Raw genomic sequence first — 15,667 nt, forward strand, 5'->3', positions numbered from 1 at the left:
TGGTTATAGATTGTGCTTGTATTCTATTGCAATATAATGATCGCAAGTATGAAATGACATCGAAAATCATGTATTGTCTTTCATTATAAGTTGTTTTTTATTCAGTAACTAAATGTTATGAAAGTATTTCAAATTGGGGCAACTCAGCTTACTTATAATATAACATATGTCAAACATTCTTGAAACAATTATAATATAACATATGTCAAACATTCTTGAAACAATTTAACACCTATTAAATTTCAATAAGTCGCAGTTCGACCGATGTTTGGTTATCGTTGAAGCATCTTCCACTCTCGTGATCGGGAAGGAATATACAGGATATTGCCTATCAATATACGGATAATGCCAACGAATATACAGGATATTGCCTACGAGTATACTAGATTTTATCAGCCGTGATTTACAATCGTCTGGGCAATAAACTGAATGATCTAGGTCGGCATAGCAGTAGGAGGTTTAATCCGTTAAGATTCTAATACCTTATATCTTTGTGATAAAATCAATTAGTGATTGTCTTGTTGCAAGAATTCTGATAAAAAAAGATAAGCAGATAATAAAACAACGAAACAAAGACAGAGGCGACGATCACCAATTATTATTATTATTATTAATATTATTTTAATTTACTTGCCACAACAAGAAAACAGTAAAAGGCTCAGTAGTTTAACACCAAAAATTGCATTTTTATTTTAAAAATAATTATCTTCTTAATACTCGTAAATTTTTATAACGCAAAAGTTTGTAGTTGATGAGTTCATGGTAAACCATGGCACATACACATATCGTAAACCACGTAAAAAACAATAAAATATACGAGAACATCTTATTTTGATATTAAACGTTAACATAAAACATTCTTGCCAATATAATTGTACATAAATACCTTTCTTATAATAAATACGAAACAGTTACAAGTAAATTGGCCATCCTTTTAAGAATACTTACAAAAATATGAAATCAATTTATTAATACGCTACTCGCACAATCAGTTAAAAAAGAATATTGTTTTAATAACGTTACCACACACTTTAAGATAAACGAAACTTTTAATAAAGAATTTTAAAATCATAAAATATATTAAAGTAGCAGTAATAAGATATCCAACAATGATGGTTACCTTATTCAAAACTATATTAACTTCTAATTAAGACAATTATTTAAGATTATTCACACATAACGCTCACAATTGTTTACAAAGTAAGCGTTGTGTTCGCATATATATTTTCCATCGTTTCATAAATATAGACACGCATTATTTGAACGATGTAATTTTTTTACTTATCACATACATATTATTTGATAGTAAAACCATTTATGACTGCGATCTTTAAACAAATTTAGACAATGCCACCATATTTTGGATCAATTGTCTCATCTGAATTGAACACACCCGTTTGAAAAATATGAAGTACTAGCAAAGTATTTTACAAAACTGCAGCACTTAAATGACGTTTCATTCGTAACGATGCTACACTATTGCTGCTACTTCTACTACGAGGTATTTTTTTCCGCGTATGTGAAATGAACGCTCATTTTAACTCCTTACATTTAGTTTAGGTTTGGAAAATGAGAGATTTGAGTACCCATATACTGCATTAAGTCGATAAAAAAATAATACACGGAAAATTATCTGATTCGTCATTTAGTGTAGCATATGAGACCCTAAATATGGGACATGAGTAGTCTATGAAAGCCAACAGCAAGTTTTATATATCAAAATGTAGGTCTAAGTCTGAATTTTATTGTAATGGTTATTATTTTTTCCGTAAGTGTTGGAGTTTCCATGGAAACAAAATGGCGTCAAAGATGGCCGCCAAAAACAAAAACACACCTTAAGTTGAAAAGTTGTCCATATTAAGCATTCTTTCATGACGATTTCTATATTTTATTCTATAATACATAACATTATACATTCAAATAGACGTTTTCAGTGAAAATAGCAGTAAAATTCTTGTAATACATATTTGTAAACCATTTATTTGAAATAAAATGAATAATAAACAATCATGCGGATGCTGTTTTTAATAATATCTTAATATATAATAAAATATATTGAGAAAAAACACAGTTTAAATTATGATTGGTTCAATTATTTAACTTTATTTTCAAATAATCCTTTAAAAATGTAAAGTATGCATTTACATCAGGATCTCGTTCAACCCCATCTTCCGCCCCTAATTTGTCAAATAATTGAATAAGGTCACGCAAGCGAGAAAATGGAATAAATTACTTTGATATATAATTACGGTATTGAGAAAATAATGTTATAATATTAAAATTGTAAATATAATTAGATTTCAGTTTCTAAAATTTACTTTTAAATAGTAGCTTTTACCAGGAAGCTCTGTTAGTCAAAAGATTAACATGTAGATTCTATTGAATAAGTCTACAAGACTAGTTAACACAGGCATGTTTTTTGCTTTGCTTTGTTTAAATTTTATGTCATTAATGGTGAAATCTTATTAAATGATGAGAAGTCTTTAAATTAAAAAAAACACAATTGAAAACTATTTTGTTTTCGTGGACTAAGTTCAAACATAGCTGGTTTTCACCTCAGACAGTAAGTGTGTGATTGCTTCCCTTTGTTATTATTAAGACATGACCTTGATATTCTGTCTGCAGAAGATGAAACAAAAACAAATTTTGGCAAACATGTCATACAAAAGGTATGTATATATTTGTTTATTTGTATAGTGCTAAGCCTAATACATATACAGTATATGCAACACTTTTAAAGAAAGAAATTTAGAGTCTACTTGGAATTAAGAATAAAAACCTAGGCTTAATGTTTGAGGGTCAGAGCCCCCAATCTATTTCAAGGCATAAACAGGCTATTAATGTTATCTTTTTGTTTATAAAAGTAATTAAATATGAAAGTAATTGTGTTTTTTCAATGTGTATGAATGGGAAATTATCAAATAATTAGCTTATAGTACACCCTATCTCTGTTTTTTTTTTAAACTTGAGTAGTATCCGAATTGATACAAATAAGCGGATATTAGTAAATAAAACGTTATTAAAGTTTAATTTTGATATATTATATTTTTTCTGTTTTTCAGTTAACATTTAGAGAAACACATCTAAAGATGGATCTATAGCTTTTTAGATGTTGACAAAAGGTATGTTTGGGCTATTTAAAAGTATAGTTATTGGCTCTAAGATATCATTCCACATAATGTAAATGTTTGACATTAGTTAATAACAAATTATTGTTTACAATGCATGTACATTTACTCAAAATTGACTTTTATAATAATACACTTTTTACAAGCATAAGATGTGTAAAAGATGAAATTAACATAATTTGTTAAAATTTAACCTTATGATTTAACATTTTGTTTGCTGCATGTTTAAAGTGTAAAAATTTGTTTAAGGATCACCTCAACACAAAGCGTTTAATCATACTTCGAAGTGATGCAAATAGAGAACTGTATGCAGGCAGTGGAACTTGTGTAGAGGTATACCAGTTAAGGGCAATTTTACCAACTTAACAAGATTAAGACTTAAATAATTACATCTTATATTTGTGTGCATGCATAAGTTGTATTTGATTACTGCTTACCATGGGAAGAAGGACCAATCCCTGCAGTAATAAAATAATACTGATTAAGCTCAACATAGTTCACTGTTAAGTACAATGTATAACAATATCTTTTGGTGATCACACTACACAAACTATTGATGATAATGGAAAGAGATGGAGGAGGATGGATGGTAATAATGGAGGAAGTTGATGGATGATGATGATGCATATGATGGTGATACAATTTGATGATGATGATGATGATGATGATGATGATGATGGTGATGATTATGATGGTGGTGGTGATGATGATGATGATGATGGTGGTGGTGGTGATGATAATGATGATGATTATGATGATCATGAACCAAACCAATGCAAGACACTTTCCTAGAGAAAACATTCTTAACCCATTTATGCCTAGCGTCTAGAAAAAAGGCCTTGACAAACAGCGTAGACCCTGATGAGACGCCGCATAATGCGGCGTCTCATCAGGATCTACGCTGTTTGTTTAAAGGAATTTCTGCAAGAAATATTCTAAATATAGAAATAAATATACTAGACATCCCTTATTTTTGAAATAAATTGATCCAATTTAGAAGGATGGGAGAGTCCACTAGGCATAAATGGGTTAAACCTTAATCTTCCAGCTGTGACGGGTGCAACAGCAGACCAGTCCGGGTAAATCACTGATGGCAGAATTGAGGATCCCAATAATCAAACAACTCCTTTAAGAACAAGGTCTTCTTTAGAAAATTTCAACTGGGAACTGCAATGTTTCATTTGTGGAGAAAAATGTGATCCAAAAAGGGACAGTAATTCAAAAGGTTATTCTAGAAGTTGGTCATTTGTTGAACAATCTAATTCAATAGATCCTAAAACAACATACTCAAAGTTCTTAGATTTTGCATATAAACGTCATGATGAGCGTGTTATTAATCGTCTTCCAAATGGTGATCTTGTTGCTGTTAAGGCTAAATACCACCGAAAAAAGGGTTGACTTGCAAGCTATTACAATACTGCTGATTTAAACATTGAAAAGGGTGACATATACAATATCACTTACAAGAAAGTTGCCAAAACTTTAAAAGTAGAATTTGAACACACAGTCATTGTTTAAAAAAAAGTTGTTAAATTAACCACATTACGACAAAGATTTATACAGCTCTGTATTGATCAGGGATGCTATGAAGCTGAAAATTACAAAACATCTTACCTTAAAAAACTTTTGAGTGAAATTTGGACCGAAATATCGTTTATTCATAAGAGGGGAAAAACAGATATTGTGTGTGATTCGACAAAAACATTCCAGGATGCAATTAGGGAAGCAAACCACTTTGAAGAACTAGCCCAGGCTGACAATGAGGTATCATATGATATCGAAGATAAAACCGACAGCTTAATTGTACATAGAGCTATAGGAATATTGAGAAAACATATCTTCATCTGTTAAGAAGCTTGAACATCAATATTATTCTCCTGATGAAATGACATTAAATGCTCAGAAAGACTTTCTTGACCCACTTCTTCTTCAAGCTGTGTATTGGTTGACAAATGAAAATGCATTTCAAGAAGCTGGTGATACAGAGCACATACTAAATGCAAAATGTCTTGCTATTGCAAGTGACATTTCAACCCTTGTTACATCAGTTCCTTCACCAAAACACCTCGGACTTGCCGTTCATCTTTATAATGATTTCAGAAGTAGACATCTCATTGAAGACATGTTTAACTTAGGATATTCCATCTCCTATCCAGAGCTACGTAAGTTCCTAACATCTGCTGCTGAGCATGGGATGAAAATCCATGAAAAAATGATTTGCTTACTGTCTAAAATGTTTGAAGGGACCTTGTTAGATCCTTTCGACACAAAACAACGCCTGACTGTCACATAAATTTTGCTACAGGAGCACATGCAGAGGATGATGTGGAAACATCTTTTACAGATTGTATTGAAACCGGCAAGACAATGTTCACAAAATTTGTTAAAGATAGGCTTATATTGATAAATGATACCACAGAAAAAGACTTTTATACACCTATGGCAAGAAGTTGTGTTAAAACTATGTCACAAAGCGCATTAAAGAAGCAGAAGACACAGAAATCACAAGTGTGTGGAGAAAACATGTTTCAAAGACGTTTAGCCATAAATGCAAACAAGAAAGTTCTGGCAGAGAGATTATTTTCCTATGAAAATGCAACTGTACCAGTCAGCATGTTTTCCGAGGAAGGAAAAATGATAATAGCCAAAAAATCAGCATTCATGCATAAGATTGAAGGTCTTTTGACTGATGTCCTGCATGATATAGAAAAACCAGACACCATTATTTTTGACGGAACGGCAATTATACAGTCAATTGTAATACAGTCTGAACAAAGCACATTCAAAGATATGACAACATTGTTTGAAAAATACATTGTGTCAACATCCCGCAAATACAAATCTGTACAACAAATCCATATCATTTTTGACACATATAGTGAAAATAGCCTGAAAGAAGAAACAAGACGACGTAGAGGAGACTATGAGTCATCTAGCAAGGTGCATGTTCACAGCAATTTGAAATTTCCCACAACCTGGAAGGAATTTTTAAGTTCATCAGCAAACAAAGTAAGTTTAACACAATATTACACCGGCTTTCTAAAGGAAAACTCAAATCTGAAAACTCATGAAACGATCTTCATTAATGTCGGAGCAGACACAGTGCCTTGAAATTACAACAGATGGTTGCCGAAAAATAAAGGTTCTTCAATCAAATCAAGAAGAAGCTGACATGCTTATGATGCTACATGCGAGATATGCAGCAGATATAGGAGGAACCTGCATTGTTGTACATTCACCTGACACAGATGTTCTTGGACTGGCTCGGTCTTTTACATAGGTTGCCATTGTGAAGAATTTTTTTTATGATATGATAACTTAGACGATGCTTCGCAGCATCGTCAAAAACGTTTCATTCCAATCCATGATGTTGTTCACAAGCTGACTGAAGATCATATGAAAATCCTGCTGACAGTTTATTGTATCACAAGATTTGATACAACCAGTGGGTTTAATGGGAAAGGGAAGAAAAAAGTATTCAATTTGTTCATGAAATATGCCAAGACTTTCCAGAATTTGCATGATATAGGTGAACAATTGAACCTTCAGAAGTTACAAAAGGATGCCTGTGAAAAGTTTGTTGCTCTCCTATATGGAAATGAAAACCTTACATTGAATGAAATCAGACGCATTCGAGCTGCAACATCAGCACATCCCAAAGCCTTGCCTCCAACCAGAGACAGTTTTTATCTACACTGTCTCAGATGTCTTCTACAGCTCTGGATATGGCACCATTCCCTGGTTGCAAAACATGACTTGCCATCACCAACATTGTTTGGTTATCATTTTGATAGCAGCAACAATTTAGTTCCAACAATGATGAATCAACCAATTGCAGTGATTTTTTTTGCTTTTTTTTCTTACAGCCTGTGCCTTTTGGATTGGGAAAATTAGCGCGATAAACCATGAAATTGGGAAAAATAGCGCAATAAACCATGAAATTGGGAAACAAGATTAATGATTATAAGAACAGAATTAAAATTATTAAAGTATGTTTGACAGCATTTTTATATTATAAAGTACTAATTTAATGTGTTCTTACAATGAAGACAATGGTAAGTTAATATCCTTCCACATTCATATTGAACTTGCAATAATCTATATAGATTCTTACATATACCATTTAATCATAACCTCTTTAACAGTAAGAATTTAATTCAGTATTCTTTTAAATTGAATATCATATGGTGAAAACATTAACACATATTTATAAAAAAAACGCTTTAGTGGTCTTGCTATGTTAATGATGTATTATATGGAGTTAAAATAATTTATTTCATTTCTTTACCTTTCAACATCTTGCACTTCAATGCTATTTCAGTAAACTGTAAAGCGTGACAAACATAATAAAGCAGAATATGCATATGAATCTGATTTTACACAGATCCACTAACATATAAATCATATCATGTTTGTCTCTTTCCATTTTCGAACGATACTCATCTTAAATGCATTAACTTTGTAACGGTAGACTAACTCCAATTTCCCAACACTGATTTCCGTGATGCACATTCACTGTGAAGATTTGTAATAAATATTTGTTGTTTTTATCTCAAACGTTATATTTTGCGTTAATTGACACACGCATTAAATTATTCCGTAATAACCATATGATATCCGTTGTTAATTTGAATGTTGTTTATCATTTTCGCCGCGCATCGCAAATTTCTCGTCTGCTTGTCGCCATCTTGGGCGTGTGTAAAAACAGGCGTTTACTATCGGGATACATCGACTATCGTTGGTATCCTCCGCAATATAGAGAGAGATGTGGATAGCAACGTAAAATCGTATTCGGCTAAATTCGCAAAAAATACGTAAGTCAGTTGTTGTTCGGCGACGACTCAGCAACTCGATCGGCACTCGTTCGAAATTATTGCTTAATTACATTGTAATCTTATTGGCTTTATTGGGAAAATTTTGTCTTTTTTTGGGAAATTTTAATCAAATTTTTGGGAAAAAACGTCATTTTTTGCAATTGGGAAGCAGCCGAATATCGGCTGTAATTTCTGGCAAAAAAAATCACTGAATTGCTGCTCCAGAGCTTCTCAATGATCTGACGTGAGACTGTGAAATATGTGAGGACTTTACATGTCGCTGTTTTATAGACAAACAGCCATGCACAGCAGCCTGCAAGCGTACTGCAAATATGCACACACAAGATATGCTTTGTGCCAATTTGCATACCTTGGCATTAGTGTTTGATCAAGATAGTGACATTTCTGATACTAAAGCTTGATGTGTGTTCAAACAGCAGTAAATAGACGGTTTGACAGTTGCATTAGGATTTAAAATAAATTATAAAATAGCATAATTGATAAGAATAACTTATTTCACATAAATCAGAAAACATATTTTCCATGTATTACCTTGATATAACCCAAACAATTAATAAAATAATAACATATGGTCAAGTGTTTTCCAAATTTTTTGTCATTTTATAGGTCAAACACAGTTCACTAAATCTTGTTATTATTGTCAACACGTTAGAAAAGTCGGTATTGTAAGTACTATGTACACTTCTCAATGCCATTTGTTCATTGTCTGTACATGTATTGTTGTGACATGATATTGTTTTTTCCATAGAAAGACTGAACTTAAAGTTTACCGATGTACTGCTCTAGTATATGTTACTTGTTGACTTCACACTACTCGATTATGAAATATAATGTATTATCTTCAGAGATGCAATATTGAGTATCTATTGAGATTTGCTTGTATTTCTGTATTACATACTAAACAATAGTATTTATGTTAATATTGATTTATTCGAGTTTTAAAAATGAAGAAAAAAAATCGAACGACACAAGTGGTTTGTAACCTTAAACATTTTAGTAGAATGCAATCTTTCGGTTTTTTATTTTCATCCAGTTGGTAAAACATTGTTAAGAAGTATGTTCAAAGATTGTTATATTGTTCATTACTGTGATTGTATGTCATTGCACAATAATTTTGACATGTTCATCTTATTTGAAAATAATGTATAAAACAGTATGATTTATATACATGTATGTGTCACAAAACACATGTTAGGTGGTTCGAAAAGGCATTTCTGAAATAAATAAATGAATGTTGTGTGATGTTACATCCCTTTATTATAGTCAGTGAATGGATTTGTCAATCTAAGTGACAGTTTTATTTGTATTAATCATTATTTTCTTAAATACTTATCTACAAATTGATAGAATAATAATGACCTAAGAACATGTACAAGATATAAGTGGTGTGTAACCTTTAACATTGTAATAGTGTGTCACCTGTTTTAAATTAAACATCTAGTTGATAAAAAGTTTATTATTGGTTTAAATGATTGTTTATATTATTTGAAGCAATAGATTGTGTGTGTCATTTCACCATAACCATGACATGTGCATCTTAAATATAATATTGGATCTACAGTATGTTTTATATATGTGTCACAAAACACATGTTAGCTTGTTCTAAACTGCATAACTGATATATTTCATGATTGTTATGTAATGTAAAATCTATGATAATACTCAGTAAATGATTATGGTAATATAAATGACACTCTTTTTGTATTATTTATTATTTTCTTGCATTTAAGTGTAAAACAAGTGTTATAATAGACACTATTTTGACCTTCGTTTTGACCTTGACATTTTTTTATTTATGAACTGAGTTGTTGTTAATAATGTATTGTATAAATATACAATATTAAATATGTATTTTTAATACATTATGGTGTTGTTATTCAAAATAAATTTTATTTAAACTAATATGGTTGATTTAATTTCGCCTTTACATATTAGTGTCGGCCATGTTGTACGCCATCTTGTTTTTTTACCATCTCCGACCTATTTGGAGAAAACGAAAGTCGTTTTCAAAAACTACAAACCTATACGAATATTTTGACATATAACACTTGCTGTTGAAAATCGTAGACCAGTCAGGGTTTTTTTCCACTTTTTGGGAAGATAGCCCATGGCTTTGGAATTGGGAATTGTATCGGCATTTTCATGAAATTGGGAAAATAAATTCATTAGCCTTTTTTTCCACATGAAAAGTCCACTGATTAGGGAAATACTAAATTTGATATAACTCTTTATAATCATTCAAATTAAAAGAACAAAATCGTATAATACTTTTTTAGATGTAATTGAATTGAAATTAAGATAAAATACACATAAGACTTCTTAAAAAAAAAAAAAAAAAAAAAAAAAAAACTTTTTTTTTTTTTTTTTTTAGGAAATTGGGAATTTTTTGCCACATTTTGGGAAAAAAGTATACTTTTTGGGATTGGGAACATAGCCGAATTTCGGCTATAAAATCGGGCCAAAAAAAACCCTGCCAGTTACCCCCTAAAATAAGCTAGTAATCTGGGCCTGTTTGCTACACTAATTTTCTTTCATTAACGCCTGTTTAAGTGGTCGTATTTTAGATGTATTGTGTACGGATTTTGTATACGATGTAAATCCACTATAGAGTAAAGATTCTTTATTTTGCATTAAAAAAAACATCTACGAGCTTTCAAGGTTATGTATAGACTTTGTTTGTGTATGATTTTTTTTTTAATGGAGTGAAACAATTTGGGCGCGAAACGTGCGCAATATGATACTAGCAGATACGTATATCTAAGGCGAAACAACTCATAATAAGTAATGTAAATGTTTATTGATGCTGCGAAATCAAATTGATGTTGTTCACACATAAACTACGTTTTTACAAAGCTTGTGCGTAATACACTTCAAATTCGAAACTCAATCGTGATACATCGGCTATCTCAGATTCCTCCGTAAGATAGGATTTATGAAATAAATCGTCTGCTGATCCAGAGTGATTCGAAACTAACAAAGTGCGTGTGACGTCACTCGTACAATTTCAACACGGATGACGGGATGTAAACTAGGATGTAAACAATCGAACGACGAAAACATTCAACATTTTATAGCATTATCTCTTGGTAAGTACCGTTAATTCTTTATTTCTCGAAGACCTTAAAAAAAGCTTTAAATCGATTTTGATTAATTGCAAAGTAAAAAGAAGATTATTGCTTAGTAAATCTTAGGTGACAGTTGAATCTGGTAATATTTTGGCGCCTCAGCTCAGTGCAAGTTATGTAGTTTCACTCTGCATTTTATCACATTGACCTTAAGGTTTAACTCGCTTTAAATACATATTAAACTAAACGGCAAGAATGTGTCGCGATATGAAGGCAATATATGATGAGATTTGTGGGTTATGTTTGTATTGTCTGTCCGTCTGAAATTCCATCACACTTTGCGTTTAGGTTTCGATAAATGTGGAAAAACACTTTGCGTTAAGGTTAAGAAAATGTGGAAAAAGGGGGCATATGTCATCCTATGGTGACAAGCCTTGTTAAAATAAAGTTTCACTGTTCATTGTTGATTGCCTTTTGTGGACTTCAAATAATTTTTTTTGTTGGATATTAAATGTTTATTTTTTTGCTCAACAGGTTAAAGCAACTGGAAATTCCATTGCCATGTAGTCACCAACAGAGTTCTGATATTGCTGTATTGAAGGAAGCGAACCACGCTTGGATGGTGGATCGTCATTTATCAAGGTAATATTTCTAAGAATAGGCGCTTTTTTTTGGTAAATGTTTTAGATGAATTATGCTTTAACAAAACATGTAAGCAGGTCAGCTCTGAGCTGACTGAATTAAATAAGTTTATAATGCCAAATTTAAGTTTAATTGCAAATGAATGAACTTTAGCATTTTAAACATGGTAATTTTGGTATTTTTTCCTCTATGTTTGTAACTCTGTTTCATACATCATAGATTTTTATGTAAAAAATTACACCAATGAGACTTATTAGAAACTCTTAGCGGCCCGGACAATCGGCACCTGGCGTTTTTTTGCAATCCCGGACAATCTGCACCTGGTAAATTTGTAGATCCGGACAAGTGGCACCTGATTTAATTGTAAACCCGGACATTTGTCACCCGATCAAAGGCGATTGATAAAACCTGTCAGCACATTGTTGGAGTAATTTTTCTAATCCGCTAATTGGTTTTGGTAAAAGAGATGATTAATAAATCCTGTGAACAAACTGTTTAATCAAACTACAATGTAATTAAGTGTGGATTGATTAACTTAATATGCTTATTGGTTTAATAACACATGTAAACAATAGTTTACACACAGCAAAGATAATCAAAGCAGGTGTAAATAGAAAAACGAAAATGGAATATTTCACAACGATTAAGTCCAACAAGGTGTCAAAATGTCTAATTTGGTAAGAAAACATTAAATGTTTCATACATAATCTGGTGCCGTTAGTGCGGGTTTACAATTTAAGAGCATGCCAATTGTCTGGGTCAACAAATTTACCGGGTACCCATTGTCCAGGATTGCAAAAAAACGCTGGATACTGATTGTCCGGGTGCAGATTTTCCTACAATCACTCCTAGCACAACTCTTTATTTTACGTACATTATTTATGAATTTGAACATTCATGAGCTTTTCAGTTTATGCATTATTATTTTTTGTTCAGAAGTTTTCGTAACTTTTCAGATGGCCAGCATTTTGATGCCAGATCAAAATGGAACTAAAACAGGTACGATAATATATAAATATTTATTATTTTGCCATGACAAAATCAGAAATGTTTTGAATAGATAAATAGGCAAAACCCTTCTTGATACAGAAATAAATAACCTTTATGCAAAATGAGAGTTAATATCATACTTAGTGTACAGTGCATATTTCAAACCTTAATTGCAAGATTAAATCAGGTAAAACAAGGCGTTTCACCATAGGATGACATATGCCCCCCTTTTCCACATTTTTCGAATTTTCCACATTTTTTGAAACCTAAACGCAAATTGTGACAGAATTACAGACAGACAGTAATTTCCATCCCTGATCATGTTGGATCAATCAGGCTATTTCCGTTTAATTTGTGTGGAATTCACTGGCAAATTATATATTTTTTAAAGGAATGCTTTGAAACAAAATTAGAAACAATACTAAAATCTGCAACTTTTGAAAATTAAACAAGTACATAAGCCTCAGGGATATCTGCCCTTGTCAACGTATGGTTTTAAGAAAACTAAAACTGCTGATATTGAACCAACCTAAGTCAGTGTCAAACAAGGCCCTAGACGTGTATTAGTCAATTTTAAGATTGCATGACACAGATTTATTGAAAATGAATAATAATGAAAAGCTTTATACAAGATTGAAGAATGAACTTAATTAGACAATAATTGTATTTAAAAGAATCTAGTTTGAAACATGTCAGTTTAATTTATATGCATAGTATTATTTTAGTATTACATTCACAAGAATGAGATGTAATATGCACTACATGCGAAGACAATCATGAACATTCAAATTGTTATAAAAATAAAACAAATCTAACATAGTATTTTAGTTTCATTTGCCCAAAAAATAAATTCAACATTATTATTTTCAGGGCATCCATGGGCTTGTACAATCTGTGGCCAGATTTTGTCACGGAAACAACGACTGCAGACCCACATGGAAAGGAAACACCCAGAAATAATAAATGGCAAGTGTTGAATATGTTAACCACTTGAACCTTTACATTGTATTCAAAGCAAATTTGCCTAATTGGCATTATAGGCAAACATAATAATACTGACACAGAGGCAGTCTTCGAATTAGCCTATAAGCCCGAAGCCCGAGTCGATTCTTGGGCCGGTCGGTCGATCCTAAATGCTTATAAAATAGCCCGATAGGTCGATTAAATATTTGAGCGTCATATCAATAACCTGATTAATACGCGTTTTTAAGAGGCACGATTAAATTCGCTATTTAAATGCCTAAAATGACGCTATATGTTTTAAAGAATTGCATGAACACATGCAGCCGCCATTTTTCTAAACTGTCGTGTAAGCTTTGACAAAACAACACTTACATGCCACAATGGACTTCACCCAAAACCATCCCTCACGCCCCACCCCAGAAATCCCCTCCCCCCTCAACAAAAGATTTTTTTAAACATTGTAAAAAAAATAGAATACTTTTTTTTTGTTGTTGAAAGACCGACAAACAAGCTATTGCTATCAAACTTGAAATATTATCTTATTGGTTTGTTTTATGTCTTTACAGATGTTCAATAGATTGTGGAAAATATACCTGAACTCAGAATCGTCTATAGTGTACCACTTCTTTAAAACATAAGCGATCAATATGTTTCAATTATGGTCCTCTTCCTGTTAGAATATGATTATATTTACCTTGAACTTATTGAATATGAACAATTTCCACATGATGGCTTACTTTATACTGTCAAGCACTTATATAGTCGAGTGCGCTGTCCTCTGACAACTCTTGTTATGATTATTAGTCCCCTACCGGTTTCACTGGAGAGGACTTATGGTTTGCGCTCCGTCTGTCAGTCCGTTCGTCACACTTTTCTGGATCCTGCGATAACTTTTAGTTCTTAATATTTTTCATGAAACTTGAAACATGGATAGATGGCAATATGGACATTATGCACGTCACTTCATTTCGTTCCTAAGTAAAAAATTATGGTTGCTATGGCAACAAATATATTAAAAAATATGGAATTTTTGACACTGGTGGGGCCTGTAGGGGACTTATATTGCTGGGCAATAGTCTTGTCATTCATAGTTTTGAGTTATTTATTTTGTTTGCTTTCAGATTTCGATGGGCAAGTTCGGGGCCCTTACAAGAGGTACGAGGTGGATGAAACGGCCCCAGTACCGAAACGGACAAGAATGCGGCACAACTCAGAGCCCCAGTTTGAACACAGCCGACTTGAAGAGGATTGCCATGCTGAGCAAGATTGTAGTGATGGAAATGGAGCAGCTGATACAATGAACAATCAGGATACAACTGCGTCATCTCACTGTGATCGGGATAAATACATGGCTGTTTTATCGTATGTGAACAAAATGAAACTTTCTGCGACGGCATCGGAGAATTTGATACGATTGTTAAAACTGCTGGTCAATGACAAAGACTTTGAAAATATATCTGCCACACACATACGAAGCGTATTTACTGATGTGCAGCCAGTGACTATTGACTATTGTGGAAAGTGTGGGGGGGCATTTTCATCAGATGTTTGTGTTTGTCAGACTGAGGGTTGCAATGAATTAAGATACATTGGGCCATTGAATAAGCAACACCAAAAACGAAGAAAATGCTATTTTTCTTTTGTTCCAATCGCCCAGCAGCTTGAGGAGATTTTGAAGCGTGACAGGGTACTGCAGAAACTTGGTGATAGCTTAACACTGACCATGAACACAGATGGTGTACCACTGTATAACTCATCCTCAGTAAGTTTGTGGCCTGTCCTTTTCATCATAAACAACTTGCCACCAACAGAAAGATTCCTGCCACAGAATTTACTGATATGGGGATTGTGGCAAGGGTGCGGAAAGCCCTGTTTCAAGACTTATTTAAAGCCGCTTACAGAGGAGCTGAATGTCTTGTTTACAGACGGGATTCAAGTGAACGATGTCTCCGTTAAGATAACCCTAACATGCTGTACCATGGATCTGCAGGCTAAAGCCCAAGTAATGGATATGGTGCAGCATAATGGGGAATATGGATGCGTC

At 32.7% G+C, this 15,667-nt stretch overlaps 1 protein-coding gene and 3 long non-coding RNA genes across 7 annotated transcripts in view; 3 read left to right on the plus strand and 1 right to left on the minus strand.

Moving 5' to 3' along the window:
- Positions 1-15,667, minus strand: part of LOC127867090 (uncharacterized) — a 165,930-nt gene that overhangs the window by 54,433 nt on the left and 95,830 nt on the right. The gene's annotated exons all lie outside the window — the stretch shown is intronic.
- Positions 1-15,667, plus strand: part of LOC127867137 (uncharacterized) — a 142,208-nt gene that overhangs the window by 53,360 nt on the left and 73,181 nt on the right. The window lies entirely within an intron of this gene.
- On the plus strand, positions 3,005-4,350 carry LOC127867136 (uncharacterized). The gene is made up of 3 exons (XR_008043311.1): positions 3,005-3,122; positions 3,378-3,461; positions 4,177-4,350. It is a non-coding gene; the product is annotated as an uncharacterized LOC127867136 (long non-coding RNA).
- LOC127867124 (uncharacterized) lies at positions 10,924-13,629 on the plus strand. 2 transcript variants are annotated; one of them, XR_008043297.1, is made up of 4 exons: positions 10,924-11,049; positions 11,570-11,670; positions 12,627-12,669; positions 13,531-13,629. It is a non-coding gene; the product is annotated as an uncharacterized LOC127867124 (long non-coding RNA). The 2 variants fall into 2 exon arrangements; XR_008043298.1 differs by having other exon boundaries at positions 10,952-11,049; positions 11,563-11,670; positions 13,531-13,623.

The sequence above is a fragment of the Dreissena polymorpha genome, chromosome 2, assembly GCF_020536995.1.
Source record: "Dreissena polymorpha isolate Duluth1 chromosome 2, UMN_Dpol_1.0, whole genome shotgun sequence".
Lineage (NCBI taxonomy): Eukaryota > Metazoa > Mollusca > Bivalvia > Myida > Dreissenidae > Dreissena > Dreissena polymorpha.